The sequence below is a fragment of the Theobroma cacao genome, chromosome 4, assembly GCF_053813885.1.
Source record: "Theobroma cacao isolate CCN51 chromosome 4, ASM5381388v1, whole genome shotgun sequence".
NCBI classification, from domain to species: domain Eukaryota; kingdom Viridiplantae; phylum Streptophyta; class Magnoliopsida; order Malvales; family Malvaceae; genus Theobroma; species Theobroma cacao.
In genome coordinates, this window is record NC_142642.1 from 25,703,606 (window position 1) to 25,730,849 (window position 27,244).

General features: G+C 32.3%; 1 long non-coding RNA gene and 2 pseudogenes across 1 annotated transcript; 2 read left to right on the forward strand and 1 right to left on the reverse strand.

The window, feature by feature from the left end:
* Positions 1 to 3,505: 3,505 nt before the first annotated feature.
* Positions 3,506 to 5,167, reverse strand: LOC18601670 (phenolic glucoside malonyltransferase 1 pseudogene; annotated as a pseudogene).
* A 1,363-nt stretch (positions 5,168 to 6,530) lies between these two features.
* LOC148763205 (uncharacterized) lies at positions 6,531 to 9,090 on the forward strand. Its single transcript, XR_016025982.1, has 3 exons — positions 6,531 to 6,647; positions 7,304 to 7,377; positions 8,251 to 9,090. It is a non-coding gene; the product is annotated as an uncharacterized LOC148763205 (long non-coding RNA).
* Positions 9,091 to 9,173: 83 nt separating this feature from the next.
* LOC148763206 (protein transport protein Sec61 subunit beta pseudogene) lies at positions 9,174 to 9,977 on the forward strand (annotated as a pseudogene).
* The last annotated feature ends 17,267 nt before the right edge of the window (positions 9,978 to 27,244 follow it).

Sequence of the window (27,244 nt, forward strand, 5' to 3'; positions counted from 1 at the left end):
TATGGACATTGTGAGCGTGCTAATACCTCCTCATGCGTAAATGAACTCCTGAACCTAATCTGCTTCGTAGATTAGAATCTATTCTATCTAATGAACCTAAGTTCAACCTATGACCTCATTAGGAAAAATAGATTCACTAGGGTGGTCAATCGCACCTAAATAAAAAATATTGATGACAACTCCTCTTAAGTTAAGTTTCAGGACCCACACATTATGATAGGTGTCAGAAAGTTTAACTTGCAAGTAAACCAAGCAACAATATCAAATATGATCAAGAGATCATCAAAGTATCTATTAGCCAACATTTAAAAAGTTGATGCCAAACGACACAAAATTGTAAAATTCTCAAAGCTAGAGAAAGTTCTCTATGAATGGTTTGTTTAACACTAAAACTGTATTAATATGATTGAAGAACTAATCATGGAGAAGGCTAAAGAATTTTTGAAAGAAGATGTAACTTGTAGATACACCAGAATTCCATTTTTCTCAAGGTTGGCTCAAGCACTTCAAATTAAGACATGGCATCAAGATGTATTAGTGTTTTAGAGAAAGTAGATTAATTGATATGGAGCTTGTGGAAAGCAATTTGCAATCCATAAAAGAGAAACTAAATCAATTTCCCATGAAAGATGTTTTCAATATAGATGAAATTGGATTGTTTTATAAGCTACAACCAGATCATTCTCTTGCAATAAAGCAAATTGTAAGTAAGAAACAAAACAAGGAAAGACTCACAATTTTTATTTGTTGTAATGAGGATGGTTTTAGGAAAATTCCTTTATGTTTAATTGGCAAATATGCTAAACTGATGGCATGGTACTCCATTATTTCGACAATATGGATTTCAAGGAATGAGATTACCTTTAAAGGTAAGAGATGGGTGACTGAGCTCATTTTTTATTTGATTAAAACCAAGGTGGCCTGGTGGTGTAACACAAGATGGCTAGACTTGAACCTAAGCATTGGTGACTTAGTATGTTTTCTTTGTGAAAGTAATAATCCTACTGCCAAAAGGAAAATCAAACCACAGTTGCAATAAGCGAAACCAGAGGTTGGATGGTTCAAATTCAATATTGATGGGGCCTCTAAAAGAAACCTTGGAGATTCTAGTATATGTGGTATCTTGCAAAATGAATATGGTGATTCTATAATTCTTTTCTCTAAGACTATTAGCATATCGGACTCCAACAAGGTCAAACTGTTTGCTATAAAAAAGCTACTCTATTGTTTGCAGCATCCACTTGGAGCTCTTCCCTTTCCTTTTTACTTGAAAGTGATTCTCAAAATGTGGTTAAATGGTTCCAAAGTCCTTGTGAGGTGCCTTGGAGATTCAGGACAATGGTGATGCAAATCATGAACACCTTGGAGAAACTTCATTGTTAGCAAATTCAATATATGCCACGGTCAGCAAATGATAAAGCTAATGCCCTTGCCAAGAGTGGCATGCAAAGAGCTCAAGACTTATTGTGGTTAATCTCTAAAAAAGACACTAGTGCGGCACATACAATTAGGGTGCTTAATCAAGATAGATAGTATGTATTACCCTTTTTACCCCTATGTACGACCCTTTTTACCCCTTCCTCTATTGTTTACTTATGTTCTACTTTTCATCGAGTTTGTTTACTCAAATTTGTTAAATTATGGTTTTTGGTTCATTATTTCTATTAGGCTTTTTACATCCTACTAATTCCATCCTCTACTAAACTACTTTTGTGTGGTTGCATTTGTACAGGGTCTTTTGATGTATAGAACTTGTTGTATCTAGTGGTCTAAGGGACTTTCTTCTAACTCATTTTGAATAATATATATATATATATATATATATATATATATCTTTACCTTTCACAAAAAAAGTATGCTAAACCATGGTGTTTCAAGAATGTGAACTTGAGCAATATGAATTGCAAGTATCATTGCAACAAACAAGCATGGATGATTGGGATTTTATTCCAAGAATATGGTTGACAACTTGATAGAAAAATGGATGGTAGAAAAGTTCTCTTGCTTGTTGATAATTGTCTTGCTGATCAAAAAACTATTGATGGTTTGAAAAATATTGAATTGTTTTTCTTGCTACCCAACACGACATCAAAGATTCAGCCTCATAATGCTAGGATCATAACAAATTTAAAGATGCATAGATTTTATCAAAATCTTATGGAAAGTTATGCAATTGGGATCCCAAATCTAGAGAAAAAAAATGTTTTAGGTGCAATGAATCTTGCAATCTCAACTTGGACAATAGATGTTCAAATAAGTACAATTGCAAATTGTTTTTAACATTGTAAAATTAGGTCTATGGATAATATGGCTTCAGAAAATTTGGATCAATACTCAGATGATAGAGACATTCAACAATTGCATGTTCTAACTAAAGAGTTGAAGTATCACTATACAATGGATGTTAAGTACCTTTAGAACTACCCAGGAGAATATGAGGCAACTTCAGAGTTGTTAAGTGATGAGCAAATTATTGAGAATGTAATGAGAAATGATAAAAAAGATGAAGTTGAAAATGATAGTTCTATACTAAAGCCTGCTTCACGTAAAGATGCATTTAAAGTAATAATCACACTGTATAATTTTCTTTTATAATACGAGAACACTACAACAGAGCTTCTTAATGCACTAAGAAAAGTTAGAGATGAGGTCTAAGGAGACATTAATTTCAAGAGGGAACAAGTAACATTGGAGTCATATTTTACAAAAACTTCCAAACTGAGTCATGTATATATATAATTTTGATGTATAAAGAGATTACTAATTTATATATCAAGTGAGACTTATGTGTTTTTTTTTAAATGTATTATCTTATAAATTTAATGAATTATTAATTTATCACATTGATCCCGAGTCAAAACCAATCAAAAATATTATTTAATCGAAGTTATTAATTTATAAAAATTATATTACTTTTCACTCATAGTAGTGAAACCTGAAAAAGGAAAATAACTTTAATGATATGCATGACTATTCTTTGCCTTTCTCCAATAATTGATAGATAAGGCATTAAATTGACAGCCATATATATGTAACTAATAAGAATTACATTACGTTTTTTTTCTTAACATTCTTCATTACACTTTCTCCATATGCTTTTCATTGTTGTCCAATTCCTAATGCCAAATTAGGTCGGAGGAACAACCCCTCCCCACCATTTAGACTCAATTTTGGCTAGGAAATTTAGTAACCGGCTGACACCTAGCTTTGGCGTGAAAGCCCAAACACTTTGATATTATTTTTAAAAAATTTTTATAATGATAAATTATACTTTTAATCTCAAAAAAATAAAAAAGTATTATTAAAACATTAACATAAAGAAAAATTGGCAGTTGTAATTATTCAAAAATGGAAAATAAACACGGTTGAGAAGATCTAAAAATAAAAAATGAACATTCAATCTAGACGGGGAATAAGTCTTCTCTAATGTGAGATGACACGCGCACTCCAATAAAAAAAAATCTAGACAGAGAATAATAAAAGATAAGAGAAAGTAGTTAACAAGTTGAGAGTAATAAATGGTGGTCTATTGATCTTATTCAATATCAAACCAACCCCATAAAATACATCATAAATACATCATAAATTGTGGGATAATTGGGTGTGCTTATTTCATTTATTTTTTATGGACAAAAGGAACATCAAATACATCATCAATTGTATAATAGCTCCATGCCTTAAAGATCTCTTAGCCCATCCAAAAATAAAGAAGCAAAAGTCTTCATTTCATGCTTATTCAATGCCAAACCAATCTCAATTAGCGCACTCCCATCTCTACTCTCAGCCAAAGAAATAGCTCCACCCCTATCTATGGACACAATCACCACTTTTCTAGGCTTGCCCCATCCAAAATCTGCCCCGTAAACACCAAATCGAGGTGACCCGGAAACACTAATCACTTGTTTTCCAGTTTCCATGATCACATCAAAAAACTGTGTCAGCTTCTTTTCTGCCTGTTCAAGAATCCCATTCATCTCCAACTCTTTAACCATATCGCTTGCCAGCTCCGCAGCAGTGGCAAAACCATTTTCATCCATGAAGTTTCCTGCTTTTGCTGAAGCTAAAGGGCCTAAAACACAGTTACCAAAATAATTTTCTGGGATCGGAGGGTTTAAACGTGACCTTGCATCTGCTGCAAACCCAAAATTAACCGTTCTATCACTTTCTCCACCTCTTGCTTTGATTAGACAAGTGGATACGTAGGCAAATGTAAGAACAAAACTTGACAAATGAAGTGGTTTTGCTTTATCCAACTTAGACAAAACCTTTTCTCTAAGTGACTTGATATGTTCACGACTTAAATCAAACGTGGCACGAACCAAATCATCAGGAACATCTCTGATATTCTGCTCAATTATCAAGCTTCGCCTATTGGGATCCGAATCGGAGCTAGTAAAGGCTAACCATTGTTTTAAGTACAACAAGTCAAGTCCACTTGGATCTTTGATAACACTCCTGTCATAAAACGGGGTTAGCTCTGGTGGCAAAGAAGAATTTTCAGTGTTACCTTGTTTGCAAAGATAAGCCCAGGACTTGACAAACATGGTTGTACTTCTACCATCAAGAATTGCATGGTGAGCTGTTATCCCAACGCAAAAACCCTGAGAAGGAAAGAGTGTTATTTGCAAAGCAATTATTGGTGCTATATTGTCAGTCATCATTAGTTGAGGTACCAAAGAATGTAACTCAAGAGCTTTATGGATTTCATTGCCTGAGAGAAGGCTAAAGTTTGAGTTAGACTCAGCAACTTTGACCAAAACTCCATCATTAGGACTGTATGTAACGATGGGTTTGGGGGAATTCGAAGGCCATCGGAGGTTACCGGCAAGAGGGAGGTAATGGAGGAGAGTGAGAGAAAGGGAGCGCTTGAGTTTTGGGAGGATAACTGAGTGGAAATATTCAGGGTTTGACACGTTGAGTTGGTAGAAAAAGATGCGCTCTACTGGATGGAACTTGAACCAGAGTGTGTCAAAGAAAGTAAGAGGGTGAGAGAATTCAGTGGCTGATATTGGTGAGTCAGAGGCAGGAGTGACTCGAGTGGTCCCAAGAACTTTAACTGTATGGGGCGATGCCATGGCAAATTATACAAAGTAGAGAGAGCTTTGTATGGAAAGACCAGGTAAATGCTAGGGAAATGCTAAGAGAAAATGTTTGCACTTGTCCAACAAGGAGTTTGAAACTTTTATAACAGTAGGACTATGGTTTTTTTGGCAACAGCAAGGAGACAAGAAGTTAGGGACGAGTTTGGACCACTCATTGCACTTGTCCAATAATTGATACCGCAATGATGCCCGACACTCGCAAATCAATTTTGACACGTCTCCGAATAATACATCTAGTCTTTCCATTTTTCTTTTCAATTTAAGTGTCAAATGAACAAAAACAAATAATAAATATGTGAATTAATTTTAAATAGATTTGAAATACCCCATACTTTGATATAGTGATAAATAAAGTTGATCGAATGCAAATTGAGGTCAATTAAAATGTTTAAAAGTGATAAAAGACGAAAGGAGTAGTTTAGGATAAAATATTTCGCAAGTGAGAAAATAACAATAAAATAATAATAATTTTATCAGAGGAGAATTTGTGAGATAAAAGGCAATTCAGAAGTCAAGTGAGGCATAATAAGGTATTTCAAGTACCAAGGAGACAAGATAAAATTTTTAAAATATTAATATTTAACCGGATGTCGAAATCAGTCAAGAAGAAGGATCATATGGTGGATCCAAGTGGGGGAGAAGATGACAAGCGCGACTCTATAAAAATATTTGTCATGACATACACGTGATGGATAGCATGTTTGCATGCTAAGAGAGTCCCGAAAAAAAAATTTACAAAAGTCGGTATTGTACCTAAAGGTACAACAAAGTTGAGTTAAACCTCAAACTAGATCAAATAGAGAATTTACGATGAAATTAAGAATTTTAAAGTCCCAGAACGGTTTAATATGGTGATTCGAAGTTCGAGGATCAATTTGAAGACAAACCGAACTTTTCGCTATCTAGGGACAAAATGGTCATTTGCCAGCTAAGGACAAAATGGAAATTTTTAGAAAAGATTTTTGGCCCCATTTGACTTATTGGAGTAAGATTTGAGGTTTAGAAGTGAAAAATTTTAATTTCGGTATAATTTGGAGAAAAAGGGTAAAATGGTAATTTTACCATCCGGAATCGAAAATTTAATTTTTGAAAGGATTTTGATCAAATTTAATTATTTGGAGTGTGAAATGAGTATGAGGAGTGCAAATTATGCATTATGGCAAATTTTCAATTTTTGGGGCAAAAATGTAATTTTTGAAAAGTTCGGGGGCAAAAGTGTAATTTTGAAGAATTTGCTCCACCAAAACTTTGGAAAAATCTGGAAATTTCACTTAAGACTTGGATAAATCAAAGGGAATGCATGGTGGAAAAAGTAGGACAAATGGATGGCTAGAAAAAAAAATGAATTAATAAAATATTTAAAATATGAATAAAATAATATTATTTCATTAAACAATAAAAAAGGCATAAAAAAATCAGCCCACCCATTCTTCTTCTTCAACATTCGGCCAAGCAAGAAACAAGAGAGAGAAAGGAGAAAATAAAACCCTAGCTAAGAAATTTAAAGGGAAAATAGGTGGAAATTCAAAAATCAAGTGAAAAAAGGTAACATTTCTTAAAGTTGTCTTGTGCTTTACCTTTCCCATGCATTTTTCATCATTTTTCATGGTTGAATCATGTGATTTGAGGATGATTTGAATTCTGGTCATATGGGTTTAGAGAGAGAAAGTTGTTAGATAAATTTGATTTTGAGCTATGTTAGTGTTTAGTGTTAGTTTAGCATGTTTATGAGTAAAACAACAAGAAAAATATTTATCTTCTCCATGAATTTCCCTAGGCCGAATCTAGCCAATGGTATGTGAGGATGAGGTTGACTTTATTTTAAGAGAATTGGGTGGAAAAATGATGAATTATGAGGTTGGAAATTAAATGGGAATTTTCGGTGCAATAAATTGAAATTTTTACCCACTAGAGGTAAAAGCGTAATTTATAGTCCGGACTGATAAATTGGACCAAATTCACAGTCATTGAGGTATTGTGGATATAATTGGATAATTGAAACTGAAATGGATGGAATTGGAGTCGAATTGGGGATTTTAGGAATTTACACCGTGTATAGGCGAGTTAGGTCGGACACCGCAATTAAGCGATTGTCTAGACATTTCAAATCCTATCTAGTGCATACGCATGGATAAGAGCCTGAAATAATTTATGATAAATTGACACAATTTACTGAATTTTGTGTCATGGATTATGGATAGGTGGTGAGTCAATTGTTTCGGGTAAGAGACTGCACCTGAGGGCGGAAGATAGGACTATTTCTACTCTTAATACTGTGAGTAAACTTATTATCGTCTTAATTATCTAGAGTAGTTTTATACAATTGTGTGATTTTATAAAAAAATGAGTTTAAATGGTAAATTGCTATGTTTTAAGAGAAATTGTGATTTTATAAAATAATTTTATAAATTTTCTGAAAAATCGAATATTAGTTTTGAAAATAGAGTAATTGGAGACTGCCTGCTTGTGTTGTAAATTTATAGTTTTTTAAATTGAATGGCTTATGACAATATATGAGCATGAATGGCTAAATTGATTTTGGTGTCAGAATTATTTGTATTGTGTATTCAGCCTTGAGAGGCTAGATTGTGATAAATTGCCATGCCATGCTAGAATGAATTTTATTGAATTGGTGGAGTATATATTAATTATTTACTGCAGAGGGAGTTCCGTGGACCAGCCTATTAGAGGGGCACGGTAAACTCCATTATATTATTACCTCGAACGGAGAGGCGCGTAGGGTATCTCCTGGGGTAAAGCTTAGGGTTCACTTCACGCCAAACCACCACGTGAAGGGGAACTCAGCCAACGCCAAGGAACGGCTGTATTTTTCTCAAACTAAAAATATATTTTAAGTGTATACAAAATTTTAACAGCCTTGGCGGACTCGGTTAGATGCCCTGCGCAAGGTATCACCGAGTATGAGTTTTGGCACGAGCCAAAGTTTTAAGAAATTCATAAGCCAAGTTGATTACTCGATTTATATGGATTGATTTTATTTGGTTGAAATGAACTGAAAGGTAATGAAATTACAGTATGATGACTTATTTTAATTGTCTCCATTTACTCGGCTTTAGATACTTTAGATGGTATCTGTTTACTCACTGGGATTATAAAATCTCACCCCTTCTTCCTATACATTTTTCAGGCTCAGGATAGTTTGTAGATAATCGAGTAAGACGAGAACTAAGCTCGGAACTGCATTATAGAAAGTAAGAGTTCACAGTCTTACATCCTCTTGGTCAATTGGGGCCCACGTGTCATTGCAGATCAAAACTTATATTTTGGTTATTTGTATTTCTATTCATACAATTTTTACTTTACTTTCATGTGCGAAAAATTATTTACGAATATTTCTATAAAAATTTATTTTATGAGAAAATAGAATATTTTATTGATTATTTTTGAATAGTACTAGTTGTTAACAATTTGCTTTCAAATGAACGTTTTAGATACTTATTTTGTTTTTAAATCATTAAATATATATTTTCTACTTACCTACTACATTTTTAGCAAGTTTTGAGATTTTTGACGAAAAATTACGAAAATACCCCTATGAGTCAGAAAATAATATTTTATTGTTCTTATTTGAAAATGACTTATGATTTTTTTTAAATGCGAGATTTAATAATTGTTGCTTACCGGGGAGATGCGGAAGTTGATGCTAAGCCTTGTGGGGTTTCAATTGGCATTCGAGGTGAAGAATGTTTGTCGAGGCCTCGCGGCGGTTGTCACGGGCTCGATGGGGAGTTCCGGGTCGTGACAAGATTATAGTAATCAGTAATTAAACTAACGTTTGCCACGCTTGCTATTAATTAGATTGTAATCTTCATCCCCTTTAGGCTTTCTCCTATTTATGTTTACCAGAAGAAATCATTCAATAATTTGTTACCTCTACATTACTTGTCAGATCCAAAAATCAAATTGTTAGATAAATTTACTAGGTTTACAATTTTGATTAAGCTAACAAAGTTATTACATTTTTAGCTCTACATATCTATATGCTTACATTCATTTTTGGTAACATGTTTGCACTCTAATTTATCAAGTCTACAATTTGAAGTACAGAGAATGATTAGTACCTTAAGGGTATGTTTGATTCGAAGAATGAAATAAAGAGGGAATAGAATGATTATTTTGTGAGAATGGAATAAAATATGAATAACTATTATTTAGCTTGGTTCATGGAATAGAATAGGGTAAGAATTGCTATTCTGATTTATTTCAATATTTCATTGGTAAAAGTCATTTTGGAATAGTAAAGGAATAAATAATAAAAAGACAAAAATATCTTTTATTTTAATTTTTAATTTAAAATATTTATTTTTAATAATTTATTAAAAATATTATTAAATTATAATTTAAAATTTTAATATAATTATTTTATTTTATTCTTAAATGTTAATAATTTATATTTCATTTAAAATATTAATAATTTATAATTCAGTATTAATACCATTATTTTATGGGACGATTTTTTTTTCCTAAAAAATAAGCTATTTTAAAAAATAACTTTTTTTTTAATTTTAACTATTTTTAGTCAAGAGAAAAGATTTTTAGATAAAATTGCCCTTAATGAAATCTCCTTATATTCAAATTACACTATCTGAAATTTAAATCGACTCAAAAGTGAAAACTAGAACAACTCCACCAAAAGGAAGTGCAACTGTAGCTGCAAGCATGAGGAAGAGAATAACGACAAGCAATGTGGCCTCTGGAGGGGTTGCAAGGACTATTATTCAGTTTTACACAAATGATGGACCAAGGCTCAAGATCTCCCCAAATGTCATGCTTATCACGAGCATTGGTTTCATTGCTTTTGTTGCCATTCTCCATGTCATGGGCAAGTTATAGTTTGTTCGTAGGGAGGCTTGAAAGTGTATTAACGTTAGTAAAATTAAGTTTCAATTTGCTGATTTTCAATTTTGATTTGATGGATTCGATTTCTCATTCATTTCTTTATAATACCAGTGTATTTTAATTTCTTTTACTAAAAAAATAATAAAATAACCCAAAAGCTAATTATCCAAATCAAAGGATTTTGGATAATATCTTTTTGTCCAAATCTATTTCATCCTAGCGACGTTGAATAATTTTTTAAGACATATTCATTTTCATGTCAAATTTTTTTTTTATTTTAAATTTTTATCTCTATCGTGAAAGTATTTAACTTCAAAAATTTATGTCCCAATGAAATATAAAGACAGAGAACAAGTTACACGTTATGTTTAAAAAATGTTTTTATTACATACTATGTTTAAAAAAATATTGTTACAGTTGAAAAAAATTTGTTACACGTTTTAATTTCAAGAATTTATGTTGCAGTGAAATACAAAGAAGTAAGTTACATGCTATTGTTAATAATAGAAAAAAGAAAACAAAACGACATTGCAAGCCTAAGCAGATGTTACATGTTTCAACAAAAGATGTTACACACCAAAATTTTAACAGCAGATGTTGCATGCCAAAGTCAAAGCATCATCACCAAATATTACATGCCAAAGCTAGAGTAGAAGATGTTACACACAAAAACTTCAACAGCAAATGTTACATGCTAAGGTCAAAACCTCAGCACTAGATGTTATACGTCAAGGCCAAAGCTTCAGCACCAGATGTTACACGCCAAAGCTAAAGTAGAAGATGTTACACATCAAGGTCAAAATCTTTGATACTAGATGTTACATGTCAAGGCCAAAGCTTCAGCATCAGATGTTACAGGCCAAAGCTTCCTTCTTCTTATTAATATTACATGCCAAGGCATGAATCACTTTCTTACATGCCAAGATATGTTCTACCGAACTTAAATCACTGAAAAACTCAACACTAATAAATCCAAGACCTATTGTTACTCACCATGCCATGCTTTTTGGCTTGTAGATTGACAATAGAAAGTTTTGTGAATGTAAAGTAATAAATCTAAGAATATGTTATTACATTCCATGTTATACTTTTTGGTTTGTAAATTGACGACGATTTGGCAAGATGATGAGAGATAGAAAGAGATGGTGATGGTGGTAAAATTAGAGAGAGATGGATGACGAGAGAGAAAAATAGGGAGTATAGTAGACAAATGATGGGAAAGAAAAATTGAGAGCATTTAATTTGTTTGAAATAGTTTTAAGAATATTTTTATCATTTATGGTTATAATTGGGTAAAAATAGTTAACTTTATATTAATGGTTATTTCTGAAATGGGCTTATAAGGAAAGCTATTTCTTACAATTTCCTCTTATTTTATTTTATTTTTTATTTTAAAAAATTTATTTTTAAAAATAAAATATTCATTATTATAGTTTATATTAAAATTTTAATTTAGTTTTTAAATTTTAAATTTTAAATTTATAATTTATATTAAAATTTTAGTTTAAATCTAGAAAGGGAAAGAGAGAGGGAGATGTTTAGAGAGAAAAGTGTGAAAATGAACAAATTACAGTTTCAAAATTGATAAAAGTTAATTTTGTACAACAGTATTTTTTGTCTATTCCCCCAAGTGTGGAATAGCCTTTCTTCATAATAACCTTTCTTCAGAATATCCATTCCATGAACCAAATGCAAGAATAGCTAAATAATAAGAATAGGGAGGGAATGTTCATTCCATTCTCCCCAACCAAACATACTATAAAAATGTGTTCAGAAAATATATAGTTTAATTTTTTTTCATTTAATGTAGAAATTACTTGTCAATATTTGTTTATATTTTAATTTTATAAAAGTATTTCATCAAATAAAAATTTAAAGAATTGTTTTTACAACATTAGTTAATTGTTAACACAAAAGCAATGAAATGGTTTTTCAAAACAAGCTATGAGATATTGAGCAAACCTATGTTATCATTAAACTTAGAGTGGCTTGATGGTATAAATCCAAATATCCTGAAGCACGTTGTTTGGTCATGGATATCATACAATATCCAAACATGGCCTTGCAACCTCAAAGGGGCAAAACATATAAATTAATTTACTAAACTAATTGCGCATAATTAATTATATAAATTGGAGTAGAGGAAACTACCTCCAATTGAAAGGATGCAGAAACATCTGTCAATCAGGATGAATTGGAGTAGGCAAGCCAAGACTCAGCCCTCAGCCCCTAGCTTGTGACATGCTGTTCGACACAATAGCAATGTCCGAAGTAAGGGTTTTGACTAGAATAGTTAGACTTGGTATCGATACCTCTAGCTTTACCTCAATATTTTCCATTGGAGTGGGAGTCCATGGTTTGGGGGGAAGATGGGACACAGGAAGTTAGGCAACTGAAAGGCTAGCGCTATTAATGAGTCCCTAATAGCCTTCCTTCATATTTTTCTTTAGCTTAACCATGTTTGTCAAATAAGAAGAAAAAATGTACAATTGTTAATACAACTATAAAAAAATACTTATATGGATATAAACATTAATTTAACTATGACTAAATAAATATATGACATGATATATATAGTGAATCAATTTCATAAAGTTTTAATGTCAAAGAGAAAAAAATAAATTTGTACATTTTTTTTACAAGAAAATCATCCATCAATCATCATCCGAACAAGCGAACTCATTTTCTTTGTTCTCATTATCATCATCATCGATATCATTTTCATCTTGTTCATTTAATGCGTCCTCTGTCTTGTCATATTCTTCTTCAACTTCATCAGCCTTATCATCTTCATCATCTTTTTCATTATGTTCAACATACACAAACATATTAACCTCTTCATATTCATCACTAACAACAATTGTATTATTGTCAAGGTCAATCGAAGTATGAACAAATTGTGAATTAAAGTTAATTCATCTTCTTGATACACCCCTTCATTAAGGTTTATCGTTTTTTCATCACTTTGTTCATTGTCCATAATGGGAAATCAACTTCGAGCCTTCGTTTTGAACAGTGCTCACCAATTATATCAATCTCTTTTGTTTGATGGATATAGAGTGTTGTACACTTGAGTTGCTTGTTCAACTAAAAAAAAGGCTCATTGCTAGCAAGAATCGAGTCATGTCTAATTTCAACCAACTTATGAACAGGATTTACTCGAACACCTTTGTCAATATCAAACTAATGACATTTGAACAACATGACAAAATTTTAGACACCAAAGTATTCTAACTCAACAATATTGACCAATAATCCATAAAAATCACAATCATAATCATTATTACAACTTCCCTTAATGCATACACCATTGTTTATTATTTTATGATTATGACCATAATCCAATGTGTGAAACTTGTATCCATTGACGTAATAACCTTTGAAACACTTTGCAATACAACCAAGATCGTAAGCGATGGGTACAACACGATAATCAATTTGACTCGCATGTGGGTCGACTTACAAAAAAGTTACATGGCTTTCAATTATTTGAAGTATTGAATTAACAAAATCAAATTGATTTATTAATTATAATTTACATGTTGTTTAAACCAATTACGAAATGATGCATCACGAACTTTTTCCAATCCTTTATTAAAAATACCATACTGTTCTCTTTTAACCATATCGTCGAACATCCTAGAGATAAGAGGAACATAAATCACGAATTAATACCATTCTCCATTCACAATTTTCTAAATTATTGGTTAAACTTATACTTACACAATGTACAGTAATATCTCTTCACAATTCATTAGTACATATAGTTTGGTAACGTAGAACCCATACTCCTCCAGATATTGACATTTCTTGAATTGACCTAAAGGTCGACCGAGATAGGTGAAAATTGACAAATGATTGACTGCATCAACCTTTCTGCCGTTGTCATTCCGTGGCACCCGGTTCATTCTTGTTAGGATTATAGGTTTAAAGTACATCGTACAAAACGATGATATTTCATCGATGACATAGGCTTCACAAATAAATCTTTCCATGCATGCTTGATTTTTCACCTTTTTTTCAGATGATGTAAAAACCTAAAAATCAATGTTCATTTTTAGATTCTAATTCTTAAATTAATAAAAAAATTTTAATAACAAGTGTGACTCATAATACCTTTCGAATAGATACATCCACAAATAATGGACCGGTCCACTAACCTTAGCTTCGTATGGCAAGTGGATTGGCAAATGCTCTGTTGAGTTGAAAAAACCAGGGGGAAAAATCTTTTCTAATTTGTAAATGGTTTCCATGATTTTCCTTCTCATGTATTGATGCTTAGAACATAGTTTGCTTGCACATAAATCATGAAAAAAATGTGAGATCTCAACAATTGCATTCCAAATAGCATGAGGAACCCAATCACGCAATGCAATTAGGAGCAAATGAAACAAGAAACTGTGACACTTATGACTTTTCATCCCATAAAATTTGCATTCCTACTCATTCACACACTGTGCTATGTTAGAGGTGAAACCATCTAATAATCGTAACTATTTCACCCAAGCACATACAACTTTCCCTTGCTCCTTAGTCAAAATGTATAAGGCTTTCGGTATAAAAAGTTTACCATTATTTGTCATTAAGTGCAATTTCGACCACCTGCAACACACCTCTAAATAATGACAAGCCTTGATATTATACTTCGTCTTTCCTAGAACATCGATCATCATGTTGAATATATTTTCAAATACGTTGTGCTCAATATGCATCAGATCCAAGTTGTGACGAACAAGATTCGTCTGTCAATATGGTAACTCCTAAAATATGTTTTTCTTAAGCCAATTATGGGTTTGACTGACCACCTTTGCCCACATGTGATATTTGGAATTAACTCCAATTGTTCCAAGATCTTGACATCAAATAATCGAGAAATTAGAGGGTCCCGTTCAACACGTTTCGTGAATTTATCTCTTTGGCAATGAAAAAGATAATCTATCAACAAGAATTGCAGATGAAAAAAAAAAAACAAGGCTTCCTCTTGTACTCTAAGATGAAACTCTTTTCATGTTTTATGCAATATAAACATGATAAACATCCATGAGTGCTTCACCCAAACAACATACCATATATAGGGAAGTTATTAATGGCCCTGTTGGTCCTAAAAAGAATGCTAAAAAGGGGTGAATAGTACTTAAAAATATTTTGGAATGTAACTCTTCGAATTTAAAATCGTTTAAAAAATTTTGAGATGGATAGTTTAAGAATTTGTTGAGATTAGTTAACACCAAGTAAAAAGAGGTTAAGAGAAATGAACAAAACACAATATTTATAGTGGTTCGGTCTACTTAACCTACATCTTCTACCTTGTTTTTTCCAATCAAGGATTCTAAACCTAACTTCACTAGAACTAGTAGAATTAACAGCTTTCACCGAGCTTTTACAATGACAGTTTCTAACCCAAGCTCTAAACCCTTACAATAACCCTTAAAGTGCCTCAAACACTCTAATCAAATAAGAAATACAAGAAAGATGAGGTACAAGTGATCACTTAGCTGATCTAAGATGTATAAGTTCAAGCTCAAACACCTTTATAAAGATAAGAGTGGAATACAAGTGTAAAGGAGAAGGTTTTTTGCTTTTTAAGCTCTCACAAACTCTTAATATCTTCTCTTTTAGCCTTTTTTACCATTGAAGGCCCTTTAAATACTTGAAAAACAGTTTTTGGCCTTTAAAAATAGTTCTAAACCCATTCTAACCATTATTTTATCTTCTAATGATTAAATTTAAATGTGCTGGCAATGAACCTTTAATCAATTAAATATGAGCTTTTACCAATTAAGCCTTTTTGTCTGGCAATCTCTTTCATTGTGTTAACTAGTTAAAGGGGACTTAATCGATTAGGAACTTTTTGTTTTGAAACACTTTCAAGCACTGTTTTCTACTAGCTTTCTTTCAACTGATTAATCTCCCATTTAACTGATTGAAGCTTCTCTTTCTTTATCTTTAACTGATTAAAATATGCTTCAATCAATTAAGAAATCTTCAAATTTGGATCTCTTCATTTGGTGTTCTTTAACAATCAATCACTACTTCAAATTTGAATTTTACGCTTCTAAGTGCTTCAAGTTTGAGCTTTAATCAATTAATCCCTTTGGTTAATAGATTAAGCAAGCTTTTGTTTTGCTTTCAACACCCTCTTAATTAGTAAAGCCTTATGATAACTAATTAAAGGTTTACTATCTTGCCTTTGTATTGTCAAACCCTGCTTTGTAAAATAAATATAATGTCATTCACATGTTCGATAGAATGTTTGTATATTTAGGAAGTTCGCGAAGTTGTTAAAAGACGATATTGCCCCCAATGGTACCATTGAGTCGATTAAGCCTCGAACTAGTTCAAATAGGAATTTTAAGGTGAAATTAAGAGTTTCACAGTTCAGGGATAACTCAAAATGGTAATTCAAAGTTCGATGATCAATTCGGAGTCAAAATCGAAATTTTCACTATCTAGGGGTAAAATCGTAATTTTTCCACTCGCAGACAAAAATTGAGATTTTGAGAGAATTTAGATCACATTTGACAAATTGGAGAATGGTATGAGTATAAGGGATGAAAAATATGTCTATGGGCAATTTTTCAGTTTTTGGGGCAAAAATGTAATTTTTCACTTTATTGGGACAAAAGTATAATTTTTAAAAATTTACTCCACCAAAACTTTGGAAAAGTCTAGAAATTTCATGGAAGACATGGATAAGTGAAGAGGATTGAGTGGTAGAAAAAGAAAGTAAAAAAGATGGCTAGAAAAAATAAAATAATAAAATATTCAAAAGGTAAATAAAATAATAATATTTTATTAAGCCTATTAAAAGGTTTGAAAATTTCAGAATTCTTCATTGGGAGGGTCAGCCAAAACCAGAAGGAGAGAGAAAGAAATAAGAACAAACCCTAAAGTGAGAAAATTCAAAGAAAAAGTGTGATTTTTTAAGGAATCAAGTGTTTAAAGGTATGATTTTTCAAGCTTAGCTTAAGATTTATCATTTCTATGCATTTCTCCTTATTTTTCATGGTTAAATTATGTGTTTTGATGATGGATTCAAATCTGATCATATGGGTTTAGAGAGAGAAAGTTGTTAGATTAATTTGATTTTGAACTATGTTAGTGTTTAGTGTTAGTTTAGCATGTTTATGAGTAAAACAACAAGAAAAATACTCATTTTCTCCATGAATTTCTCTAGGCCGAATCTAGCCAATGGTGTGTGAGGATGAGGTTGACTTTATTTTAAGAGAATTAGATGGAAAAATGATGAATTATGAGGTTGGAAATTAAATGGGAATTTTTGGTGCAAAAAATTAAAATTTTTACCCACTAGGGGTAAAAGCGTAATTTGTAGTCCGAACTGATAAATTGGACCACATTCACAGTCATTGAGGTATTGTGGATATAATTGGATAATTGAAATTGAAATGGATGGAATTGGAGTTGAATTGGAGATTTTAGAAATTTACACCGTGTATAGGCGAGTTAGGTCAAACACTGTGATTAAGCGATTGTCCAAACATTTCACACTCTATCTAGTGCATGGATAAGAGCCTGAAATAATATATATTGATTTGACATAAATTATTGAATTTTTTGTGTCATGTATTGTGGATAGGTGGTGAACTATCTGATACGGGTAAAAGACTACACCCAAGGACCGAGAATAGGAGTATATCTACTCCTAGTACCGTGAGTAAACTTACTATCGTCTTAATTATCTAGAGTAGATTTATTTAATTGTGTGATTTTATGAAAAAATAGTTTAATTGGAAAATTATCATGTTTTATGGGAAAATGGGATTTTATAAAATTTTTGAAATTTTAATAATGATCTCAAAAATAGAGTAATTGAATACCTATACTATGATTGTGTTGTTTATCCATGATTTTACATTAAATGGCTTATGATAAATGTGGGTATGACTGGTTTTTTTTATGATTTAAAGAATATGTGAACTGCTTTGATTTGCCTTGAATGTGTTAAGTGAGTCATGTCATATTATTGTGATTTTATTGGTTGGTGGATTCTAAAGTGGGCACTGCAGTGATGGGGCTTCCGTGGGCCAGCCTAATTAGAGGGGCACGACTCTCAATTATTGAGCTTACCTTGATTGGAGAGGCGCGTAGGATAACTCCCGAGCTAGGATTTGAGTACACTTCACGCTGGCTACCATGTGAAACTGGGACTCAGCCAACGTCGAGGAACGACTATGTTGTCAGAGGTGAAATGTGTTTGTGTGTGTGACAATAAATAGCCTTGGCGGTCTCGGTAAGATGCTTTCGCGGGGTATCCCCGAGAATAGATTTTGGGTAAGGGCCAAGTTTTTGAAAAGTGCATAAGCCATGTTGAGTAATTAGATGAAATCCAATTATTTATATGGGTTAGGGTGAATTATTTTAATTATCTCCTATTACTCGTCTTTAGATTATTTTGATAATGTCTGTCTACTCACTGGGATTTTGTAATCTCACCCCTTCTTCCTATATATTTTTCAAGCTCAGAATAGGCAATAGACTGTCAATTGCATCGAGAAGTAAATTTCGGAGTTACATTCTAGAAAGCAAGGTTATAGACTTAAACCTTCTCAGTTATTTAGGGGCCCATGTGTCATTGTAATTTAAATTGCATACTCCAGTTTTCTATATTACAGTATGTATAAATTTATTTTCTTTTTATGTGTAGAAAATTAATTTTTGATGTTTCAAATATATATATATATATATATTGTGTTTACATTAAAATAGATTATTTTAATTAATATTTTTATTTTATTTTATTATTCAAAAAAAAAAAGAAAAAAGAGAGAGGAATGGAAAAACTGGTACAAAAGCCTTGCGAGGTGTCGAAAGGCATTCGGGGGAAGAATGTTTGTCGAGGCTTCGCGGTGGTTGTCACGGGCTCGATGGGAGTTTCTGGTCGTGACAATTTGTGTGGTATCAAGCATGGTTTAAAGATCACAGAATTTGGTTTTAAAGCTTTGGATTTTAAAGTTTTTAGTTTTAAAGTTGTTTTAAAAAATTCACACTGACACTACGTGACCCCGAGTTAAGTTAAGTCGAATAGAATGCATGAGTCTGCATATAGAAACCTGCTTGTTTTTAGGGTGTATAAGAGATTAAGTGATTGTCGTTAGACATTCTCCACTAGATTGTGGGAGCGATGTAAGTAAATGGCAAGAGAAGAAAAAGGAAAAACTTGAAACGAACTCGAAAAAAGATCAAGATGATAATGATCCTAAAGATGTTTAGTACCTCATTGAAGCTTGTGATACTGTAATCCTAGATAGATGTAGTATAAGAAGGATAATAACCTTCTGTATAAAAGGCTTAAGAGTTGACTTTTGTCTTGTATAATATAAACGGATGATGGAGTAGTTGTTTAAATGACAGAAGGAGTATAAAAATCTTTTAGTATGACAAAGGTAGATTAGTAATATAAGTATTGAGGATGAATAATTATCTTAGTGGCAAGATCGATTATTTTAAATAAGTATTGAAGGTTGAAATAGGAAGCCATTAATGGTTCCAACAATTATTAGATTTAATAACAATTAAACCTTGCAGTACTATGAATTGATCACCAGTTAACGGGGTTAAGTCAATGATTATAATTTTAGTATGGAGGGAATTAGAAGGTGATACCGTAAAATTTTAAGATGAGAAATATAATCGGTTACGACTATGAGAGATTAATGAGAAGGGACATCAATGTTAAGTAACGAATTTGTGAATAAAGGATTACGATGATGGCATAGAAAATGAGTACTATAAAGGATTACTATGAGGATTTATAATTCTTGTATTAACTCAGTTGAATGAAAAGTGATTAAATGAAGCAACTCTTGTGGTAAATAGCGGAATAGTGAAGTTGACGTAGAGTCTTATTTATAGTCAGTGACTGAAGCATCGATTATAGACAGGAGGCTGCGTAGACTCTTTATCTTGGGAAACCACTTAGTATAATCCTAAATGACATAAAGACTCATGATCGAGAGGATTATTGCTGATCAAATTCTAAAGGGTAATAATAGATATAAGTGAAGTATTCAAGTTGAGCTGGAAATAAATACGAGGAGAAACTCAAGATTCCCTATAAAGGAGACAACAGAAGAAGTTGAGCATCGAATAAAAGATAATACCTCGCATTTTCTTTGAATTGATAAGTGAAAATTTTGAGGATAAAATTTTATTTTAAGGGGGGTAGTGTTGTCAAACCCTGCTTTGTAAAATAATTATAATGTCATTCACATGCTCGATAGAATGTTTGTATATTTAGGAAGTTCGAGAAATTGTTAAAAGACGATATCGCCCCTAATGGCACCATTAAGTCGTTTAAGCCTCGAACTAGTTCAAATAGAAATTTTAAGGTGAAATTAAGAGTTTCACAGTTCAGGGATGACTCAAAATGGTAATTTGGAGTTCAAGGATCAATTTGGAGTCAAATCGAAATTTTCACTATCTAGGGGCAAAATTGTAATTTTTCCACTCGCGAACAAAAATTGAGATTTTGAGAGAATTTAGATCACATTTGACAAATTGGAGAATGGTATGAGTATAAGGGATGAAAAATATGTCTATGGGCAATTTTTTAATTTTTGGGGCAAAAATGTAATTTTTAACTTTACGAGGGCAAAAGTGTAATTTTAAAAATTAGCTGCACCAAAACTTTGGAAAAGTCTAGAAATTTTATAGAAGACATGGATAAGTGAAGAGGATTGAGTGGTAGAAAAAGAAAGTCAAAAAGATGGCTAGAAAAAAATAAAATAATAAAATATTCAAAAGGTAAATAAAATAATAATATTTTATTAAGCCTATTAAAAGGCTTGAAAATTCCAGAATTCTTCATTGGGAGTGTCAGCCAAAACCCGCAGGAGAGAGAGAGAAATAAGAACAAACCCTAGAGTGAGAAAATTCAAAAAAAAGTGTGATTTTTCAAGGAATCAAGTATTTAAAAGTATGATTTTTCAAGCTTAGCTTAAGATTTATCATTTCCATGCATTTCTCCTTATTTTACTTGGTTAAATTATGTGTTTTGATGATGGATTCAAATCTGATCATATGGGTTTAGAGAGAGAAAGTTGTTAGATTAATTTGATTTTGAACTATGTTAGTGTTTAGTGTTAGTTTAGAATGTTTATGAGTAAAACAACAAGAAAAATATTCATTTTCTCCATGAATTTCTCTAGGCCGAATCTAGCCAATGGTGTGTGAGGATGAGGTTGACTTTATTTTAAGAGAATTAGATGGAAAAATGATGAATTATGAGGTTGGAAATTAAATGGGAATTTTTGGTGCAAAAAAATTGAAATTTTTACCCACTAGGGGTAAAAGTGTAATTTATGGTCTGAATTGATAAATTGGACCACATTCACAGTCATTGAGGTATTGTGGATATAATTGGATAATTGAAATTGAAATGGATGGATTTAGAGTTGAATTGAAGATTTTAGAAATTTACACCGTGTATAGGCGAGTTAGGTTGGACACTGTGATTAAGCGATTGTCCAAACATTTCACACCCTATCTAGTGCATACGCATGGATAAGAGCCTGAAATAATATATATTGATTTGACACAAATTATTGAATTTTTTGTGTCATGCATTATGGATAGGTGGTGAGCTATCTGATACGGGTAAAAAACTACACCCGAGGATCGAGAATAGGAGTATATCTACTCCTAGTACAGTGAGTAAACTTACTGTCACGACCCGGTACTCCCCTCGAGCCCGTGACAACCTCCACGGTGTCACGGTAGACACTTATTGCCCGGAATATCAACCCGAAACCCCGCAAGGCTTTACTATCAGTTTCTCTGTTCCCTTGTGAGCAACCATTGTCAAATATCGTGTTCTAAAATATTTTAAGCTGTTTCCAACTTTAAACAAATAAAATATTAATTTTTCGTCTCACAAGGGTATTTTGGTCATTTTTCTCAAAAATTTTAAAACTGGCTAAAACGTAATATACAAGTACAAAACACACAATTCATATTCAAAATGAGTTTAAAAGTCTAAAATCTTCATTTAAAACGAAATTATGGTTATTTGAATATAATAAGAAAATAAAAGAAATATTAAGTAAAATATTCTATTTTCTTATAAAACAATATTTATAGAGTTATACGTGAATAATTTTTATAACGTAAAAGCTAAATAAATTTATACATACTTAAATACAGTAAGCCAAAATATTTAATTTAATTTACAATAACAAGAGTGCCCTTGAATAAACAAAAGTAAAGAGGACTGTGAACCTACGGTTTGGAAAATGCAGATCCCACTGTAGTCCTCGATGAGATCAGCTATCTACAGTCTATACTGAACCTGAAATGGGTGGAAAGGAGGGTGGTGAGATTATAAAATCCCAATGAGTAAACAAACATCATCATAAACATCTAGAGTTGAGTACATGGAGACAATAAAGTAAATCATCATAAACTGGGTTATAGCATTAGAACACATTTTGTTCAAAACACGTAAAGAGGCTTATGAATCTCATAAAAATCTAGGCTTGTGCCATAAATCCATTCTCGGGGACACCTTGGCTGAGGCATCCTACCGAGACCACCAAGGCTATTAAAATTCACATTTCACATAAATCATGTTTTTGTTTTGAAAACATAGCCGTTCCTTGGCGTTGGCTGAGTTCCCCCTCACGTGGTGGTTTAACGTGAAGTGAACCCTAAACTTTACCCCAGAAGATACCCTACGCGCCTCTCCGTTCGAGGTAAGAATATAATGGGGTTTACCGTGCCCCTCTAAAAGGCTGGTCCACAGAAACCCCCTACTGCAGTGATTAATTAATATATAATCCACCATATAATAAAACTCAATAACATGATATGGTAATTTTGTAATTCGTAGTTTTTCAAGGTAACCAAACAATTCGCATTTCAATACAATTGCCAACTAGCCAATCATGCTCGATTTATCAAAAGCCAGTTAATTTAAACAATCAAATTGCCACAATTAACAGTCTCCGTGTACTCTATTATTCAAAATCACTATTAATTTCAAAACAATTTATAATTTAATTTCATTGAAACTCATTTATTCATAAAACATGAAAATTTATCTTTTTAAATTCCTTTTTCCATAGAATTCATGAAAGCATTTAAAAACCACCCTAGATAATTAAAATGACAGTAAGTTTACTCACTATGTCTAGAATGCAGATTTTCAAAGCACTCTGTCTACTGGTCCTCGGATGCAATTTCTTTGCCTTTATCGGAGGACTCACCACCTTGACACAATACAAAATCGAGAGTTTCACCAAGTTGGTACTAAATCAAAATTAAACTAATTTAGATTACCAATGCATGATATGGAATGCAAAAATGCACTGGTAACTATCTAAACCCGGTATTGGCCTAATTCGTCTTATTACCCGATTAAATTCCTAACGGGTCCGTTTAAACTCCAATTTAATTCTTTTCAGTTTCTATACCTCAATTGCACCCAAATTAACTTAATGTCCCTCAGTGTGGTGCAAATTATCAGTCCCAACAGTAAATTACGAAAATACCCCTAGTGGGTAAAAATTCATATTTTTGCTCCGAAAATTCCCATTATTTTTCTAGGCTCATAATTCATCATTCCTTAACCAATTCTCCTAGAATAAAATCAAACTCATCCTCACTCACTACATGGTAAATTCAGCCATTAATGGTTGGGGGAGAAAATAAATTCTTTTCTTGTTGTTTTGTTTCTAAATATGCTAAACTAACTAAAAACACTAACATAAATTAAAATCAAATAAATCCAACAACTTTCTCTCTCCTAACCCATTTTTTCAGAATTGAATTCATCATGAAAACATGTAATTTAATCATGGAAAATAAAGAGAAATGCTTGGGAATAAGAAAACTCAAGCTTAATAGAAAAAACTCACCTTTTTCACTTAATTTCCTTGAAAATTTACACTTTTTCTTTGATTTTCTCTCTCTAGGGTTTTGTTTTTATTTTCTCTCTCTTCTTGCTGGTTTGGCCGGCCATGGGGTGGAAGATGGGCTGATTTTGTGCCTTTTAAAAAGGAAAATAATAAATTAATAAAGGCATGACACATGGCATCATGTCATTAGCCCGTTTTTAAAATTTTAAAAATTTAAACATTTTATCTCCACCACATGTTTAGTGTCACGACCCGGAACCTCCCTCAGGCCCATGACAATCGCCGCGACGTCCCTGATTGACACTCATTATCCGAAATGCCAACCGGAACCCCGCAAGGCTTACATATCAGTTTCTGTCCTTTCCTATGAGCAATCGTTGTTAAATATCGAGTTTTTAGAGAATATACATTATCTTAGATCAAAAACAATCAAAATAAAATTTTCGACACACAGGGGTATTTTGGTCATTTTTTTCTCAAAAATTTCGAAACTGGCTAAAACGTAATATACAAGTACAAAACACATAATTCATATTCAAAATGAGTTTAAAAGTCTAAAATAAAATTCATTTAAAACGAAATTACAGTTATTGGAATAAAATAAAAAAATAAAAGAAATATTAAGAAAAATATTCTATTTTCTTATAAAATAATATTTATAAAGTTATACGTGAATAATTTTTATAGCGTAAAAGCTAAATAAATTTATACATACTGAAATACAGTAAGCCAAAATATTTAATTTAATTTACAATAACAAGAGGGCCCCCGAATAAACAAAAGTAAAGAGGACTGTGAACCTACGATTTGGAAAATGCAGATCCAATGGTAGTCCTCGATGAAATCAGCTATCTACAGTCTATACTGAACCTGAAATGGGTGGAAAGGAGTTGGGTGAGATTTTGCAATCCCAATGAGTAAACAGACATTATCATAAATATCTAAAGGTGAGTAAAATGGAGGCAAGTTTAAACAACAAATTAACACATTTCATAATGTTTTCAATTTATTTCTTAAACCATAAAATATTTGTAATTTACCAAAATAGTTGTTAAGGCTTATGTCTTTTATTAAAACAAGGCTCAAGCCAAAACTAATCCTCGGGGATACCTTGGCCGAGGCATCTAACCAAGTCCGCCAAGGGTGTTAAAATATTCACACGTGAAACACATTTTTATTTTTAAAAACCAGTCGTTCCTTGGCGTTGGCCGAGTTACACATTCACGTGGGGGTTCGATGTGAAGTGAGCTCTAATACTACCCCAGGAGTTACCCTCCTCGCCTCTACAACCGGAGTAACTATATAACTGGGTTTACCGTGCCCCTCTAATAGGCAGTCCACGGAAACCCGTCACTGCAGTGACTAACCCACCAATTTTAATAAAATTTCGACAGTATAACGTGACTTTTATTTATTTATCCAGCCTGCATAATAAAACAACTTACATAAATTTCCCAATGCATTCACAAAATATAGCCACATATACTCATTTCTCATAAGCCATTCCTAGGAAAATATATATTTTTCAAGTCAATTTGTAGCCTCCAATTACTCAATTTCATAATCAATACAATATATTTTTATTTGTCACATTTATTCCTAAAACATCAAAAATCCCGTTTTAATCTCGTTCTCATTTCATAAAATACATAAAGGGCATTTAAAATAAACTCTAGATAATTTACAATAATAATAAGTTTACTCACCGTTTGTACAAACTAAAACCTTTCTAAGCGCCTCGATCACTACTCGTCGGGTATGACTTCTTTACCTTTTCTGGAAGGCTCTCCTCCTAGACACATTACAAAAATTTACACAATTCATCACATTGATGCTAAATCACTATATAATTAACTTAAATACTATACTAATGCATGGTATGAAATGCAATAGCCTAAACCGGCTTAAACGCGGTATTAACCTATTTTTGGCACTTTGCCCGATAAATTACTAACGCGCTCCATTTTAACTCTAAATCATCTCATTCTCTCTCCAACATTTCTAACCATTAAATATCAGCCAATAACCTTCTAAAAACAACAAAATCAGCTCACTCCCTTCCTTGAAAAATTCGGTCAAAAATGGGACATTAACTCGGTTAATTTTCTACTTTGTTTTTCTATCACGTTTAATCGTTTTTCATCATTTTCTCTTCATTTCCCTTAGAATAAAATCAATTCATCATCATTGTACAGCATTGAGCATCCAGCCAAGAGTGGATATTGTGAAAATTTAATGATTTCTTGCCCAATTTAATTTCTAAACACATTTAACTAACTAAAACTATCAATTTAACTAAGAATCAAAACCTAAAAATTTCAATTTCTCTCTCCTAGAATTTCATCCAGGCCTTGATATCACTTTTTGATCTCTCTCCTCAAGCATGCTAAATGGAAATAAAGGCATAGGAAAGGTAGAAATCAAGCTAAAATCGAAAAATCTTACCGTTAGACGCGTAAACGGTCGAAAACCGTGAATTTCTCTTTGAATTTTCTTGTTTCTCTTTGGTTTTTCCTTTTTTCTTCCTTTTCTCTCTATTTCCTCTCTTGTTCTTCCTTATGGCCGGCCAGCACTTAAAATTTGGGTTTAAATGGCTGACTTTTCATTAAAATAATATTATTTCATTAAAAAAATGCCACATGTCACTTTCCCATTGGCCCATTTTTAAAATTTCATCCATTTGTTTCCAAATTTTCACCATACACTTGTCTCATATATTCATAGCTTAGATAAAATTCTCAGACTCATCCAAAGTCTCGGTGGAGTAATTTTTAAAATTTACACTTTTACCCCCGTAAAAGTCAAAAATTACATTTTTGCCCCAAAAATTGAAAAATTGCCCATAGACATATTTTTCATCCCTTATACTCATACCATTCTCCAATTTGTCAAATTTGATCTAAATTCTCTCAAAATCTCAAATTTTGTTCGTGGGTGGAAAAATTACGATTTTGCCCCTACACTCCAAAAATCACCAGAATTAAACTTTTTCACTTCCTATCATTAAATTATACTCCAAATAGTTAATCTTGGTCAAAAATTTCACTCCATGATCAAATTATTATCTTAGGTGGCAAAATGACGATTTTACCCTTGAATATCAAAATTTCTAATTTTACCCTAAATGAACCCTCGAACTCCGAACAATCATTTTTAGTCATTCCTGGACTATAAAGTATTAAATTTCATCCTACAATTTCTATTTGAACTGGTTCGAGGTTAAATCAATTTAAGTGTACCGTTAGATACAATATCAGGTTTCGTCTATTCTTAGGTGCTTTTCTAGCGTAATAACATGCTACTCAATGCATGTATGTCATGATATGTATTTATAGGGTCAGGTTTTACATTTAGTCAAGGGTCAAAGATGAAGACAAAGGAAGACCATGTGCTGGAAAAAATATCCTG